Genomic DNA, 16,863 nt, shown 5'->3' with positions numbered 1-16,863 from the left:
TAGAAAATCTATGGTATTTAACAGATGCATGTTTAGAACCAGTGTTGAAGAATATTTTAATTGCATTCATGGAGAAGTTGGCAATGGTTGTATGATCTATCAAATAGTTTGTTTTATATTATCTTACATCTTCATCAGAAAGTATAGCAAGCATGGCAAAGTAGATAAGCTAGACAGGCTGTGGGAGAAAAGATGAGTGTTGCAATAGTGTCCCCCACACTATTGCAACATGCATTAAACTAATAGCCATTTTCAATGCATTTCCTGTTTTCACACATCTCTGATACCTTTCACAGTTGTAATTATAAGTGTATTTAGTCAATACCAGTCTAATGTTGACATAAGATGAATTGAATTTGAATTTCTGGCGAATGTCTAATCTCAAGCTAACTTATCTGCGGTTTTTTAAGTTTCATTTTTGTAGGAGATGAGCGTTTACCACACGTTGGCATCTGGAACACACCTTAAGTCTCCCATTAGCTCTCTCATTCATCATCTGCTAACACGATGGGCTTCGTTGGCATTTTCTTCGTTCTTTCTTTGACAATATCAACCGGTGAGAACACTTTTTTCATATGTCCTTGACAAAACAAACTCACGTTTATGTAAAGGGTGTGATCCGTTCTGTGGTGGAAAAAAAACAAGCTTTCACCCCCGCCTCTACGGTGATGTATTGTGGCAACCCCACGCCGTCGGCCAGGGACAAGCCGCTTCAGCACCACGGACAGCGCCCTCCCCGCGGACAGATAGTAAACGGGAGATACCCCTCAGCGCAGCTGCGCTAGATCGCCCATCAAGCGTGCCCAGGCAATCACGGGGATTGGGGGCACCTGGAGGAGGGGGACGGGGAAAGAGTCTTAAGGGCTGGAGACAAGGCAGACGGGGAAGTGGATTGGTAGCAGAGTCACAATTGCGGAAGAACGCCGCACGTTGTGTTAACGAACGCGTACACACAGTTAAACCCCAGCAACTGCCTTCAGACCATTGATTGTCCCTTCAACATGGATCACTGTTACAGCGTGACAACCGATGTCATTGGTAGGTGTTTTCATTAATTGTTTGAACCTTTTTTTTTTTTTCTGGGGTGTCCCCAGAAGTAGGTCCTATTGATAATACACTATCTGCTTTGTGTTAATATCATAAGTTGTTGGCTAACAGTACGCCGAAGGGATGTCAGTTGAGTGCTTTGTGTAACGTCGGCGGCGCGCCGTTAAATTGCTGCAGTGGCGATTTGTGTATTAATGCCAAGAACATCGGATCAAGTTTCATCCTGCTGTTGTCTACCGCTGCATTGTATTTCCTCTGATCAGTGGGTTTCCATGTACTCTAGAAACCTGGGGCCAGATTCACAAAGGAGTCTCAAAGTGATGATCATATGCCTTTGCTGGAGAATAGGCCTACTATATAGGCTACTATAATATTCCTTAAAATGTTCTTTACAGCAATTCCTCAATGACTGCCTCATAACTCTTAAATGTTGTTCCATTCGTAGGCCTACACACCTTTTAGAGGGGGGGGGGGGGGTACGGGATTGTTAAACTGTACTGGGAAAGCAGACTATAGTTATTTTCTTTGTGGTGCTATTGTATTTTCTGATGGTGCTCCGCTCCTGAATATCAGATCGAGCACCGGAGAAGTCTCGCTCGCTTGTTGCGCTGGATGCACTGAGCAGGGATGGCGAGGATAAATCGGTCAATATGAGCAATATTGGGAAATGAACGACCGTGCTCTCCCACCACGATAACACACCAAAAGAGTAATCTTTAGGTGTTGTAGCCTAATCAAGCAGCAGCTTCGTCCCGATGCTGCGGAGCCTCATCACTGGAATCCATACGTCCGATAGGGTGTCCGCCACTCGAGCTCGCTTCTCGGCCGGGGGCACTGCTCGCATATTTTGTAGATGTGTCACTAATGATTTTTTTAAATTTGAAATACATTTTAACATTTTAAGCTTGCAGCTTTGCAGCCACTCGTGCAGGGATAGGTCTCATAGGTTATTTTTTTTAACTTGATACAAGTCATGACACAGCTGCACTTTTATTTTTTCTATTGTTGAACTTGCTGTTATTTGATGTTATTGAGTTAGAATTTAGATACAACTTGATGTTACTTCAATAAATTTGGAAATGTTAAGCTTGGTGTATTTCATTAGCCTTGTGTTGGGGTGATGGGGGCAGGTGGGGCTTGAAAATTCCCTTGTCCAAAGTGGGGGATGACCGAAAAAGTTCTTGAGAACCACTGCTCTAGTGACATGTAGGCTACAACTAGCATACTGTGTAGATCGCTTGATGTGCTTACCTGATCGGCCTCAAAAATAAAAACATTTCATAATAAACATTTTAGGAAATTGTGAGGTTGATGGAATGGTAGTACTATAACTCTCATCTCTGCATTTTCTCCGAAGAATCTGTAGGCCTACTTGTATCCACTCGACGGCCAGCAGGGCGTCTTCATGTTGCTGTTTGAGCAGGATGACCTGCTGCTCCAGGGGAGTGAACGCACTCTTGGGGCGCCTGCAGGGGACGCTAGAGTCCTGGGCCGGACACGACCCTGGAACCCTTCCTCCTCCTGCGTCCACTAAATGTTTAAAAAGTAGTTTTTATTTTTGAGGCCGATATCAACTCCTGTCTTAGCAAACTGATTAAGACTCATCCCCTGTTCATGATGTCAAACATGTACATTTTAGACAAGACAGATTCCAGCTAGGGCTGAAAAATGAATTGCGTCCAAGTACGTTTATGGATGTGATAATGGGTCTGAATAAAGATTATACAATATCTTACTCATAACTAGTGTTTACAACGGGCACCTGTGTTTTCTGAGACATAACTGAATCCTGCACAGCCTCCTCTTGATGTTCGTCCTTCCCCTCTTGTTTGGGCTTCTTGTTGCGATGATCTTTTAAGCTACCAGGAGGCAGCATGACTCCCTTTCCTTGGTCACAGATTTGAACGACACCGGCTTCTTCTGATCCACCTCCTCCCTCCCAGCGCCACCTCTGTTGGGTTCAGCCGGGCAGGAGAAGGACTGCAGCCTCTCCACCGTGGCGGCGCTTAAGCCTCCGGCTCCACAGAGTGGTGGTGTCTCAGTTACTACAAAAACACACAACAGGGGAATGCCAACAAGTCGCAGAAACATGCAAAGCTACACCAATTGAAAGCCAGCTGACTTCCAGCAACAGTATTTCGTAAAGATTATCATTAGGATATATTTGCCTAACACGTCTATGGACAGTACTGCTAATGTAACTGGATGGATGTAGGCTACAAGATAAATATATAGGTCTAGATATTGTCAGAAGCATACAATAAAAAAATAATGTGTAGGCCTACATGCTGGCTAATCTGAATTAAATATACTTATTTTTTAATCTAGTTATCTTAAAACATTGCAATAACTGAAATCCTGGACGATGTCACAATCTTAACACTCGATAAGTCATTCAGAAATGTAGCCATACATCAATGAGCTCAACATATAACTGACAGACACAGTATGGCACATTGCCTTGGAAATATGCCAAATGTGAAAATGTCATTCATTTTTAAACCATATCCGTTTGCACATGAACAAAACCGCAGCTTCTGGGAAACCAAGCGACACAAACTGAAAACCCACCACAAACCTTCACCATCGCCCACTTCCCCGTGACTCTGGACAGACGGGCACGTGTGACTGGTGACCCAGAATCGTCTTCATCTGTTTGTCTCTGCTGCTGGGGGGAGAGACAGACATGTCACATCGGTCTCCCTAGTGTGTATCGTCTCTACAGTCGAAACGAGCCTCACCTTGCCCCGGGAAGGCTGCAGCTGTGTGTTTTTTCCCAGATGGGATGCTGCCATTAGTTGAACTCTTGCTATTCAGACCGCTGAAGTAACTGCTTATGGAGCTCTGGGTACTGCATGACATTTTGAGCGATTTCGGCATGCTGATAAGAATGATCAAGTCCTTTTCTTTTATTTAATATCAAATTCAATGTGTTGCAGACAAGTAAACGTAAACACCAGAGCTTTGAAAAGGAGAAACATCCAAGGAGAGGCGCACATGCTGAGGTCACGTTGGCGCATAAATGACGTAGGAGGGTGGTTTTTCGCTGTATTTTCCAGAGCAGCACTTCAGGGTTATGGTTATGGCACTTTCTATTGGTAGCCAGAATCGGGATTTAAACTGTTTCCGGTCCGAAAAAGTACAAAAGAACTCCCGTCCTACCCGGAGGTCTCGTCATCAAACTTGGGGAAGGTCCAGGTAGACAGAAGCCGTTTCTCAATACCAAGTACGCGGACTACGTACTCGCGGACTTGGAAGTACGTACTTGGCAAGTCCGGACTTTCAAGTACAGACTTCTGAGTACGCACCTGCAATTGGAACAGCAGCGGACTCGATGATGCATTCTGGGATATTTAACGGTCCCAAGTCCACACGAGTCACCTCCGATGCATCCTCGGTAGAACGGCCTCATCGAGAACGCATCGAGAACACTTCCGGGTTTTACGACATGTAACACGTTGGTCATTTTAATGTTGATTGTAAATGCTCTTACACACGTGCATGCAATACAACGTAAAGTTGTGTTGTCCGTTTTCGAGCTGGTTTGCTCAAGAGGCTAATGTAGCTAACAATAACAATGACTAGCCAATGTCATGACACGATCACAAAGGCCGTGTCCCAATTCAGGGGTTGCATCCTTCGAAGGATGCAGCCTTCGTAGACCGCGAAGGCTGCATCGAAGGCCTAACGAGCGTTGTGGAATGGGACGGTCTAGCCTACGGAGCATTTCCGGATTGCGCAACCAGCCGTTAACGTCCTTTACCTTGCGTGACCACGCGCCGCTCCTGTCTCCTAGCAACCCTGACAGCTGCGGTTCAAACCGGACAGTGGAGGAGATATATGGAGCCAGAAATTATCATTTTATTGGTTATGTTTTATCTTTTATTGGAGGAGTGGGAGAAGATTCACCGCCGGAGCCGGCGGGTGAAGAGGAAGAGAGGACGTTGGCTTAACGTTAATTAGTTTAACGTTATATGTCTAGCGTTAATGTAATTGAACTTTGACAATAAAGTTACATATTTAAAATGGTCCCAACCTTACTTTTATATAAAAAAATGTTTTACGTAGTTTTGTCATTAAATATGTATTCGCTGCAGCTGCTGCTTCCGCTCTCTCCGTGCCATTTCTGAAAAAATATCCAACGCGCAATGAATGTTGGGATACGTTGGGCCGTGAAGGACGCATTTTAAATATGTGGTCCCAACGTCCTCTCTTCCTCTTCACCCGCCGGCTCCGGCGGTGAATCTTCTCTCACTCCTCCAATAAAAGATAAAACATAACCAATAAAATGATAATTTCTGGCTCCATATATCTCCTCCACTGTCCGGTTTGAACCGCAGCTGTCAGGGTTGCTAGGAGACAGGAGCGGCGCGTGGTCACGCAAGGTAAAGGACGTTAACGGCTGGTTGCGCAATCCGGAAATGCTCCGTAGGCTAGACCGTCCCATTCCACAACGCTCGTTAGGCCTTCGATGCAGCCTTCGCGGTCTACGAAGGCTGCATCCTTCGAAGGACGCATCCTTCGAAGGATGCAACCCCTGAATTGGGACACGGCCGAAGGCTGCATATCTCGGCCGCATTCGAAGGACCCTTCGAAATGGGACAGCACTTGACGCGCCGCTGTGACGTATGCGGTCTTCAAATGCGTCCTTCGAAGGATGCAACCCCTGAATTGGGACACGGCATATAAGCAGAGACACTATAGAAGGAGGAGACACATCACTGAAAAAATCACCCATTGAAATGCATGGGGAAACTTCGTAACGCCAAGATGGCAGTTGTTTGCACATGTCCCGCCTCTTCCGATGCCGTTGCTCCAATCATTTTGCAGGTCATACGCGGTCACGCTTTTTGCGACACTTATTATTTTCAATCAGGAGGGAAGAACCAGCAGCTGGAGCGGCACAAGCAGCATCGACTGGAAAACTTCGACTACCTGTTATCTTGTTGGCTCGGCAGCAAAAGCTAACTTTTAAAGCTAACTTGCTGTCAGTGCAGTGCCGGTGTTGTTATGCCGTAAATGAAAACTGTGTCGTGAAGCATTGCGCATGCGCAGTCCAAGATTACCTGTAAGAAAAAGGGCTTTTAAAACGTTAATTTAATACAAAACCACCAAACCCTTTCAGCGATTTTAGTCTGTTTTTCATCGTGATTTCAAACATGTGTTTTTTATGCCCCTTAGATCTCGGAAAATGGAGATACAGCTCTCTCCCTATTCATTAGATAGGGCCCTGGTCTTGTTAAGACCAAATAGCTGCCCGAAAGGCGTGGCCAAGATGGCCACGAGTGAGAGGACTTGCCTAGAAGGACTTTGATATAAGTGCTACGAGACAGGAAATTACGTCACAAGTGATGCCTTGGTGTCCAAGGCATCTGGAACACACCAATATTACCATCATGTTGTGTGTGTGTGTGTGTGTGTGTGTGTGTGTGTGTGTGTGTGTGTGTGTGTGTGTGTGTGTGTGTGTGTGTGTGTGTGTGTGTGTGTGTTCTTGTTTGGCGCAAACCGCAGAGCATGGTTCGTTTCAAAGAGTTCAATGTTAGATATATATATTGTTGCGTAATGTCTTCGGTCTGATTGTTTCTACAGGGCAATCAAGTGACTGAAAGCATTCATACGTCTCTTCTTCTATGATTGCCACAATAGCTTAAATTTCATGTGACCCAGTAAGTCAAAACAATAACATACTATGTATACATTGAACCATTTATGGAAAATTCATTAATTTCATCAATAGCTCTATGTCAAATCAATAACACATTAATTGCCACGGTATAGTAAATGTTTACAAATGGTATAGACCTTTATAGCTAACTAAAATTACTGTCGCCATCTAAAATGCAATTTTGCAGTTTACCGATGAGTATCTCAGGTATGGGGACATCAGTGATGTCCAGACATCTCCACATGCTGTTCAGCGGGCACGATTGCAGCTACTGCCCTGCTTCAGGGTTAAGGTCAGTTTCATCAAAATAGTTTGTTAGTCAGAAGAGTATATATATATAAATATATATAATTAGATTAGCATCCCATCTGGGAAAAAACAACAACACACACAGCTGCAGCCTTCCCGGGGCAAGGTGAGGCTCGTTTTGACTGTAGAGACGATACACACTAGGGAGATCGATGTGATACCATGTCTGTCTCTCCCCCCAGCAGCAGAGACAAACAGATGAAGACGATTCTGGGTCACCAGTCAGTCAAACATGCTCGTCTGTCTCAGAGTCACAGGGAAGTGGGTGATGATGAAGGTGTGTGGTGGGTTTTCAGTTTGTGTCGGTTGGTTTCCAAGAAGCGGAGGTTTTGTTCATGTGCAAACGTATGCATGTATGTATATGTATATGTGTGTGTGTGTGTGTGTGTGTGTATGTGTGTATACTTTTGTGAAATGTATTTTCTTCCTTGTTCACAAATGATACATTTGTAGTGTACCATGATGTATTTACGCAAACAGAATGACTGGAGATGCCACAGTTTAAAAGCTTATGAAAACCATTGTTTCTAGGGAATGCAGCGGACCACTTTGTGGTGTGCTCCTTGACTGAAAAAGATGTGAAAGCATCATTGATAAGAAATGGTACAGTATAACTAAATGTGCTTTGTATTATTAATTGACTCAAATGTGTGTGCATACCACTACCCTACAATGTATCTCATTGTAGATTTTTGGTGTACCTAATGCTCATTTTATTGTTTTTCTTTTTGGGAAGGTGCAGCTTGAATTGTGTAGTAAGATAAGATAATATATTACTTTATTGTCTGTTACACAAGGGTTGCAGAAAAATGTCTTTGACATGGCTCCAGTCACAAATAAACATTCACACATGCATAAAAGACAAGACAAGACATGGGTGTTTATGGAGGTATCAGCTGACTGTCGTTCATTTTGTGCTGTTCACTAGAGGAGCAGTACTAGATTGCAGAGGGGATGAAGGATTTCTTGTAGGTGTTTTTATGGGCCAGTGGTACATTGAAACGCCTGCCTGTTGGTAGCAGCTGGAAGGAGTGATGGAGTGGGTGAGAGGGGTCCTCTGTGATCAGGTTGGCTTGCCTGATCACTGCACAGCTGTACATCTCAGATAGAGGGGGGTCGGGCGGAGCCAGTTATTTTGGCAGCCTGATTCACTTTGCATGTGAGTTTTGTTTTGTGGTTGTACCAGGAAGAACTATTGAAAGTGAGAACTGATTCAATAAGGGAGCGGCAAACCAAAGTTAAAATGTGAGTTTCCTGAGTAGGTGGAGACGTTGTGCTTTTTTATATGTTGTGTCTGTGTATTGTGAGAAGGACAGGGAAGTGTCCATTTCTATGCCTAGGGGGCTCATGTACTAAGGATTTCTGACTAAAACTTTGCGGATGCCAAAATCTGGAAAGCTGCTGCGCACAAAATAATCTGGATGTATTAATCCTTGCGTAAGCACGATTTCACGCAGATTCTCTTTGTATATCCCAATTAACGTGAAATTGAGCGCACATGCATGAGCCCGACTCTCCGCCCAGTCTCCTCCCTCATTTAATATGCTAATTAGTATAAATAGGCCTGCAGTAGTGCCCTCCTTAGTAGTGGTGGATTTCATGATTCATTTGAATGAATCAGTTCGCGTCGGTCAGTTCGCCAAGAAGAGTCGTTCGTTCGTTCGTTCGTTCGATCGCATTTCCGGTAGCGGTGAATCATGATTCTCAGTCGCTGAGTCGGTCAGACTCGGCTCCTCCCTCGTTCTCGTTCAAACGAATCGCGAATGCACGTTCTCAGCCGAGTCGGTCAAACTCAGCTCCTCCCTCGTTCTCATTCTCAAACGAATCACGATTGCGCAATGGTGCAAACGGTCATCAATCAACACAACATTGACTAAGTTCCTTTTAGCTGATTCCTTCATGTTCGGAATCGGGATGTTGTTGCCCAGCTGACTCTCGTGACTTCTCAGTCCTCGAGTCTTCACCGCTAAACACAGTCAGTGAATGAACGGCGAGTCAGCGCGACTCAGTGACTAGTGGGTGGAGCTGGGAGTCGAGTCTCAGAGAACAAACGAGACGAACGACGACGAACGAGAGTGGCGAATCAGGTCGGTTCGTTCGTTTTAAAGTGTCGTTCGTTCGAACTGATTCGTTCGCGAACGAGCCACCACTACTCGTTAGGAGAAATACATAGTTCAAAGAGGATAGCTCTTGGGAATCCGAATCGGCTGATAAGCCAGTCATCAACATGAGCCAAAAAATCATAATTGTCGCGGAATACCCGTTTTGAATATCTTCTAACAAGGCCAACACTGCACGCACGCACGCACGCACATCGATTATAGCCACATTTTGCGCATGCTTTTATATTCTCATTTATTTGGATGCATGCTGACGATAAGTTGTTCCCATACACCCAAGGTGTCAATAACATGTACATAATTAGAAATTGGCCGACTGGTTCATTGATGGATTGATTTTAAGTAACAATGGCTTGTGCTTACTCCACTCAACATCACAACAAATGCGTGAAGAGAGATCAATTAGCCCAGATGTCATGCATGGTCCGGAAATATGTAACGTTTAATAAACAAGCCATCACTGACAATAATATTGCTGGGGCTTCCTTTTAATTCCAATATTGACTTGTTGTCAATGTTGTTTTATGGGTCTGTTTAAGTTTAGCCTAACAACAGTGTCACATTATGTGTCTCGACAACAATAAGGCATGATTGAAGTGCATTTAAGATCACGCATCCCGACGTTCAAATCCACTTTGAACTAGCCTCATATTGCAATATTCCTTCATGACTCGTGATTGAGTAGGCCTAATGTTGTTGCGCTGATTTGCCTCTATGTACCGCCAACTGACAAAATGCAGCAGAAATGTGCGTAAGCCAGGCATTTAGTTTGCGTGGAGAACTGCACTTTCTCACGTCAAGTCAGTCTTTGCACATCCGAACGTTTGCGTGAGAAGCTTGCTTACGCAGCTTTTTTGTGCGTAAGCAAGCTTTGTACATGAGGCCCCAGGTACCTAAAAACCTTTACTTGTTCCACTAGCTGACCCTGGATGCTAACTGGCTGGAACAGAGGTGATGCCTTGTCTCGGTCCCCACAGCATAGCTCCTTTGTTTTTGTGATGTTGAGTTCCAAGGAGAGCTCAACAAAAGTTTGGGCCAGGTTGTTTACTACCTCCTGGTAGCGAGTTGGGGGGGGTCAGTGTTAGCCATGTGTGCAACTAAGGCGATGTCGTCAGCATATTTAAAAAGTGCCATACCGTCACTGTGACACAAGATGTTGTTGAAGAGGATTGGTGATAAAACGCAGCCTTGGGGCTTTATTTTTTCACGTAGGTGTGTCATTATCGAACAGGAAGAACCCAAGGGCAGACAACGGATGTTGAATTAAACCAGAGGTTTATTTCAGAGAGGATGAGAGCATTAGGGAATCAACAGGAGGTAGACAGGCGAGGGTTTCGGCGACAGGAGGGTAGTCAGACAGGCGAGGGTTTGGCGACAGGAGGGTAGACGTACAGGCGAGTACACATACAGGTGTTCAGCTACACTGTTCACAGGGAGGTGACTGTAGGGCGAGCAACAGAACACAAGGGCTGAGCAATCCAACCACTAGGAAGAGCCAGGGCCAAGGTACTAACTGTTCGGCGTGAAACAACGATCTGCCGATGAGTGGCTGAAGAACCAGGGCTTAAGTAGGGCAGAGATGATGACCGGAGATTGATGGCAGGTGTGCATGTTTGGTGTAGAGCCGGGGAAAACGAGGGCAGGCACTTTTTGAATGTGCCCAATATTGCCACGACAGGAGTGCTCTATATTTCTGCAAGAAATGCCACAAAAGAAATTTAAAAGAAGTTAGAGATAGTTAGAGTTAAAGAAAATAATACTATATGTGACCGTGGCAAGAATTTGTTGGTGTCGACAACGCCACCTAGGGGAGGGGGATGCCCTAGGAACAGAACTGTGCTCACTTACATGTGCTACAGCCCCCCCTGAGACACTACAGAAAACAGGCAATACAAGTTCGTACAATCCAGACCAGAGACTTGAGTTCAAAACATATACAATTTATTACCAATACCGGATACTGGATACGTCAATATACAATAATCCGGCGGACTGGACCACCCACACAGTCGATTGGCAAGAAACGACAAACAAATCAAACAAAATAGTGAAGCAGCATGCAGGGAGGATGCGTAGCCGCCTATAAAACAAAAGAAAACAAATAAAGAAAAACAATCATTTGCGCATGCAAGTTAGGCGGAGCCAGCAGCAGCACGACACTGCACCACCACACCAACACAAACAAATAAGCATGAACAGCATGCAGGGCAGGCGAGGAAGCTGGGCAGCACACTATTGCATACAGATTGCAAACAAAAGAAATAAACAAAATAATAATTTGCATATGCAGGTTGTTATGCGTTCGAGACCGAATCCTTATGATGGAACAGAACAGCAGCCCTTCAGTGACATGAGGGCAATTGGCCACGATCCACTTCAGCCCGTGGACCGATGAATGCCTCTCCAGAACAGTTGGTCTGGTGAGCGGAGTTACAGCTCCTCCACGGCTCCAGATGATCCCGAGCCAGCACCTACTTGCAGGTTTCAGTTGAAGGCCATGCAGTGTAACCGCCACCAACGCCACCGAGCCATGGACGCCCCGGAAGCCAAAACCGGGCAGGACATATGGCTTCCGATGACGTCCACCGACCTTATATTAGAATAAAGTCTGCCCCCCCCCACCTTAATCAGGATGGCTCGGCCAATCACACCCCGAGAACGGCCAGAGGTGTTCAACCTGCCACATTCAATTATACAGTATCAAAATAGGCTCTCCATATTCTTATAGTGTACAAGGGGCGAGTAGTGGTGTAAAATAACGTGATGCCATAGTGGGTGTATCGTTTGAAAGAGGATATTGGTCTTCAAAAAAACGCTACAAAACACATGAGGTATCACTTTTTTGATAGGGTAGCACGATTCAATAGATTCAATAGAAGGCTATTATTCACACTACGGTAGGGAAGTGCGAATGAAGGAAGTCAGGTGACGAAGAACACAGAGCAACAAAGCATGTAGGAGTGATTCGTTGTGGATGAATGGATCAAACACAGGACAATCACCCATGTGACCGGAGATATTTGTTATATTGTTTTATTTTCTGGTCAGGTTTCAACAACACAGCTACTTGTTTAGTTTGTCAGAAAGCCCAATTTATCCCATGTCACAGGATACCTTAGAGATTGGTAGCACATCAATACTTAATAGGCTATACAGTTACAGGTGTTTTTTTTATTCACAAGGGCTTCGAGTCAAACATATCCTGAACGGTTCCCTTTTTAAAGTTTCGTCGTTGTAGCAATATAAAAGGGCGTTTACCTCGTCTTGGTCCTCTTCCTCTCATTTATCATCTGGTAACACGATGGGCTTCGTTGGCTTTTTCTTTGTTCTTTGTTCTTTCTTTGACAATATCCACCGGTAAGAACACCTTTTTGATATGTCCTTGACCAAGAAACTCACTTTTATGTAAATGGTTTAATCCATTCTGTGGGGGGGGGGGGGGGGGGGGGGGGAGAATAAGCTTTCGCCCCCGCCTGTACGGTGATGTATTGACAATGTGTTTCTGTGTAGTTGGGGGATTAAGATGCTACTCGTGTGCGAGCACTGCAGAGTTCAACCCCAGCAACTGCCTTGAAACCGTTTGTCCCTCCATCATGGATCGCTGTTTCAGCATGACACCCGATGTCATTGGTAGGTGTTTTCATTAATTGTTTTAACCTTTTTTCTGGGGCGTCCCCAGAAGTAGGTCCTATTGATAATACACACTATCTGCTTTGCAGGGCTGCCAACTCTCACGGTGTCACCGTGTGACACACGTTTTTGCCTGCTTACACACGCGCACACGCCACACATCCACTTCCTCGCGGCCAAAAAAAATAAGGTTCAACAGAATCTCACGCCAGCGAAAACCCAAAAGTTGGCAGCCCTGGCTTTGTGTTCTTAATATCATAATTTGTAGTCTATGTTTATGTCTCAGTCTGTTATTTACAGTATTACCAAACGGATATTGAAATGGCCAGACTGTTGGAAAAAAAATTAAAATCTGACTACCATTTTGTTTTGCAGGGAAAGTCACGGTGAAGGGATGTCAATTGAGTACTGCGTGTAACGTCAACGGCGCGCTTTTAAATTGTTGCAGTGGCGATTTGTGTAACAATGCCAAGAACATCGGATCAAGTTTCATCCTTCTGCTGTTGTCTACCGCTGCATTGTATTTCCTCTGATCAGTGGGTGTGCACGCACTCTAGAAACCTGGGGCCAGATTCATTCATTATCTCCAGAAAATGAAATCCTGTTCATTATCTGGAGGCTAGGTTTGCATTTAGATTAGATTTAGGGCATTTAGCAGATGCTTTTATCCAAAGCGACTTACAATAATTACATTTGATAGAAGAAAGAGAAACAATAATATAATGCTGTTGGTATAGCAGGATAAGGATGTTTCTGCGTTTCTACATTTCTGAAGAAGAATTTCTTTGAAGTTCCTAAGAATATTCTTTACTGCAATTCCTCAATAACTTCTAACTAATAACGTGTTAAGAAATGTTGTTTCATTCTTACAAACCTTTTTAATTTGGGTATGTGTGTGGATAAGTGTAAATCAATCTCTATAGTGAAAAGCCCAAAGAAAGTTAAAGAAAGTATAAAAAAAAAGTGATAAACTAATTTGTAGTTAAGCATAGCGTTCAGCCTGGACCTATGTATTTTTCTTTATTATAATATCAATATACAATTGAATCAGTGAGTAGCAACACCTCAAAATGAGATGAAAAAATTAAGTAAATAGAAGGAATTACAAGTTTTAAAAAATCAATAGCTATAAAATACATTACCATGAGCTTATTGTTCTATACATACAACTGTTTTGCAACTTGGTTCACTTTTTTGTCTTGCTTATTCTGTTCATCTTTCTCTCCGAAGCTTTATCTATACTAGTGACACATGTGTAACTAGCATACTGTATAGAATGATTGATATGCTTACCTGATCGGCCTCAAAAATAAAAGCATTTAAAAATAAACTTTTTAGGAAATTGTGATTTTTAAGGTTGATGGAATATACCTATTGTTTTACACATACTAACAGTGATGGTTGCATGCAAAACAAGCAAAAAGTATGTCAATTTGCAGAAATTAGTTAGTTTCGTATGTCTGACCTAGAAACAAAACAGGCGAAAGGCTTGGTTCAACCCAGGCAATATGGCACATGGAGGTAAAATCATGGTGGAGGAAAATCCTGTAATCTTTTAATTTCCATACGACGCAAAACAAGTACAATTTTTCATTTGTTAAGCAAATGCCTATAAATACGACGGTGTATTAGGGACACGCATGATTATTTTTTTTATAGGCTACCATGACGAGTCGATGGCCAAGTGAGTCTGAATTAAGGTCTCGCTCTCTCCAAATTATTTAATGGACGTGTCGACATTTCGAGAATAAAGTCGACATGATATTTCAACTTTGTTCTCGAAATGTCGAGATTAATGTCAACATGTTCACTTTATTCTCGAAATATCGACATTAATCTCATCATGGTTAAAAAAAAAAGCATCATGCGTGTCCCTAATACGCCCTCGTATATTAAAGATGTAGGCCTAATGAGAACTGAAAAAAAAACTTATATTTCAGAACGGAAGTTCTGAAATGCAAATGTCCAGAATGGACATTCATCAACATGTAGCCTACAGCAGTAGGCTACACAGGGCTAATTTCTGTAGTCCATAGATACCTCAACAGTATTTCAGTACTACATCTCGCCGGTCGCGCTATGCGGATGTGATTTGTTGTCCTACCTGACTTCATAGACATAATAAAGAGTAGACGCCGCATCGACCGCTACTACCTACTGGCGCTGACGAGCCGTGGGGCCGCCATCTTGGACCGGTCGACAGCTCCACTCAGTGTAATCCGTTTGGCAGGTGCAATGAACTGTCAGCGCAGTTAATTAATCAAACCTCACTGAATGACTGATTTCCACGCGGGTCATACAAAGGTCATACATGTAGCTATGATACATATAGGACACATTGTTCGGCATTTTTTAATATTCATAGTGGGCTTAACAGTAATAGAATATTCTGATATAAAGTGATCAGACGTTCGAGATCAAAACTGGGAACGTAATCCCCGAAAATGTTACGCCACGTCCTGTTACACGGTCCAACACCCCCATCTAGTGGCCGCTTGTCGCCACTGGTCCTCAGTCTCCCGACACACCTGTCTGTAATCTACAATCTCCATTCCCTACTTCAGCCGGGGATCTCCAATCAACCGGCGCCAGTTCGTCGTTTACAACTCTCAAGTTCGTATCGGTCCTACCAGCATTCTTAAGACTAGCTCCGTTTCCCTGTCCTCCTCATAACCCTTTTCCCTATCCTCTAGTTCTCCGTTCTTCACCCTGCCTACCTGTCACCGAACCCCTGCCTGCTTGACTACCCGCCTGTCGCCGAGTCTTTGCCTGCCTGACTGCCCGCCCGTTACCGGACCCTCGCCTGCCCGACCACCCGCCTGTCGCCGGACCCTTGCCTGCCTGACTACCGCTTGCCTAGCCCGGCTTGTTGTTACACTTTAGTCCCAATAAATCCCTCTTCCTTTCACCCCGTCTCCGCCTCCCTGTGTCTAGCGTTTGGGTTCCCTCGTCCTGTCCCTTAACAGAAAAGGGGGAAAAAACTGACATTTACAGTTTGACTAGCAATCTGATTGAAAAACCTAATGTTGCGTCTTCAAAAACAAAACGGGGACAGGTAGGCCTAGTTTTTTTCTCTATTTTGCCAGGGACAGGCAACCAAAAACGGGGACGTCTGGTCACCCTATGATATGTGATGTAGGCTATGATAGATATTTTGCAAATCACACACTATAAATATGATAGAGAAGCAGAAACAGATAGGGCAGTAAAGTCAGCTATTTTAATAAGTTGAAGAAACAATATATGATTAGGCTATATATAAATATATACATAGCATAAACAATATATGAATACATTAGATATCTATATATAAACACATGTTTTTGTATGAGCTAAAACCCCTGAAAGAGGATTGTCTTGCAGAGCTTCTTTCTCGTGCTCCCTTTCTGCAGTTCAAGAGAGGCGAGTTTGGCAATGTGGTTATGAAACACAGACACAACCAAGTCAGAATGATGGTTGTCGATGCCAAACCGTGTCTCCTCCTGAAAAGTTATCCTCCGAGCCCCGTTTGCGATGGTCCGCCGATTTGAGCAGGAATATGCTGCACAGTGCTCTCTCTGGCATCTTGTGTCTTCTGCTGCTACGCAACTAGGAGTATGACCGGTCCAAGATGGAGGCCGCATTTCTTGCGCCCAGCAGCCAATACGGCGTCTACTTTTTATTATGTCTATGCCTGACTTCCTCTAGGGGTAGACAATGAGCCGGAAATTTGGAGGTTCTGCCCAAAAGCTCCTGTATGTGAAAGTAGGCTACGAAAGGATATAGATGTTAATGGAACAGTAGGCTTGAAGCCATGTCAGCGATTTGGGCACATTCTAAGATAAAGGACGACAGGAGTAAGGCAGATTGTAGCCTAATGTCTTGTAACCTGTTGTGTTTTATAACTAATAAACACAAACAAACAATATATACAATTACTTCAATCTGACATAGCCTATAGCATACAAATAAAACACTATTCATTGTAAATGTTAATCGCGCTGAACAGCGCTCATAAACAGCTAAAGGCCCAATCCCATTACTGCCCTACCCCAAAATCTCAACCCTACCCCTACCCCTTCCGCTCAACCCTACCCCTTAACCCTACCCCTA

The sequence above is a fragment of the Micromesistius poutassou genome (assembly GCF_964030765.1).
Source record: "Micromesistius poutassou genome assembly, chromosome: 5".
In the NCBI taxonomy this organism is placed as follows: domain Eukaryota; kingdom Metazoa; phylum Chordata; class Actinopteri; order Gadiformes; family Gadidae; genus Micromesistius; species Micromesistius poutassou.
This window is presented reverse-complemented; position numbering follows the sequence as displayed.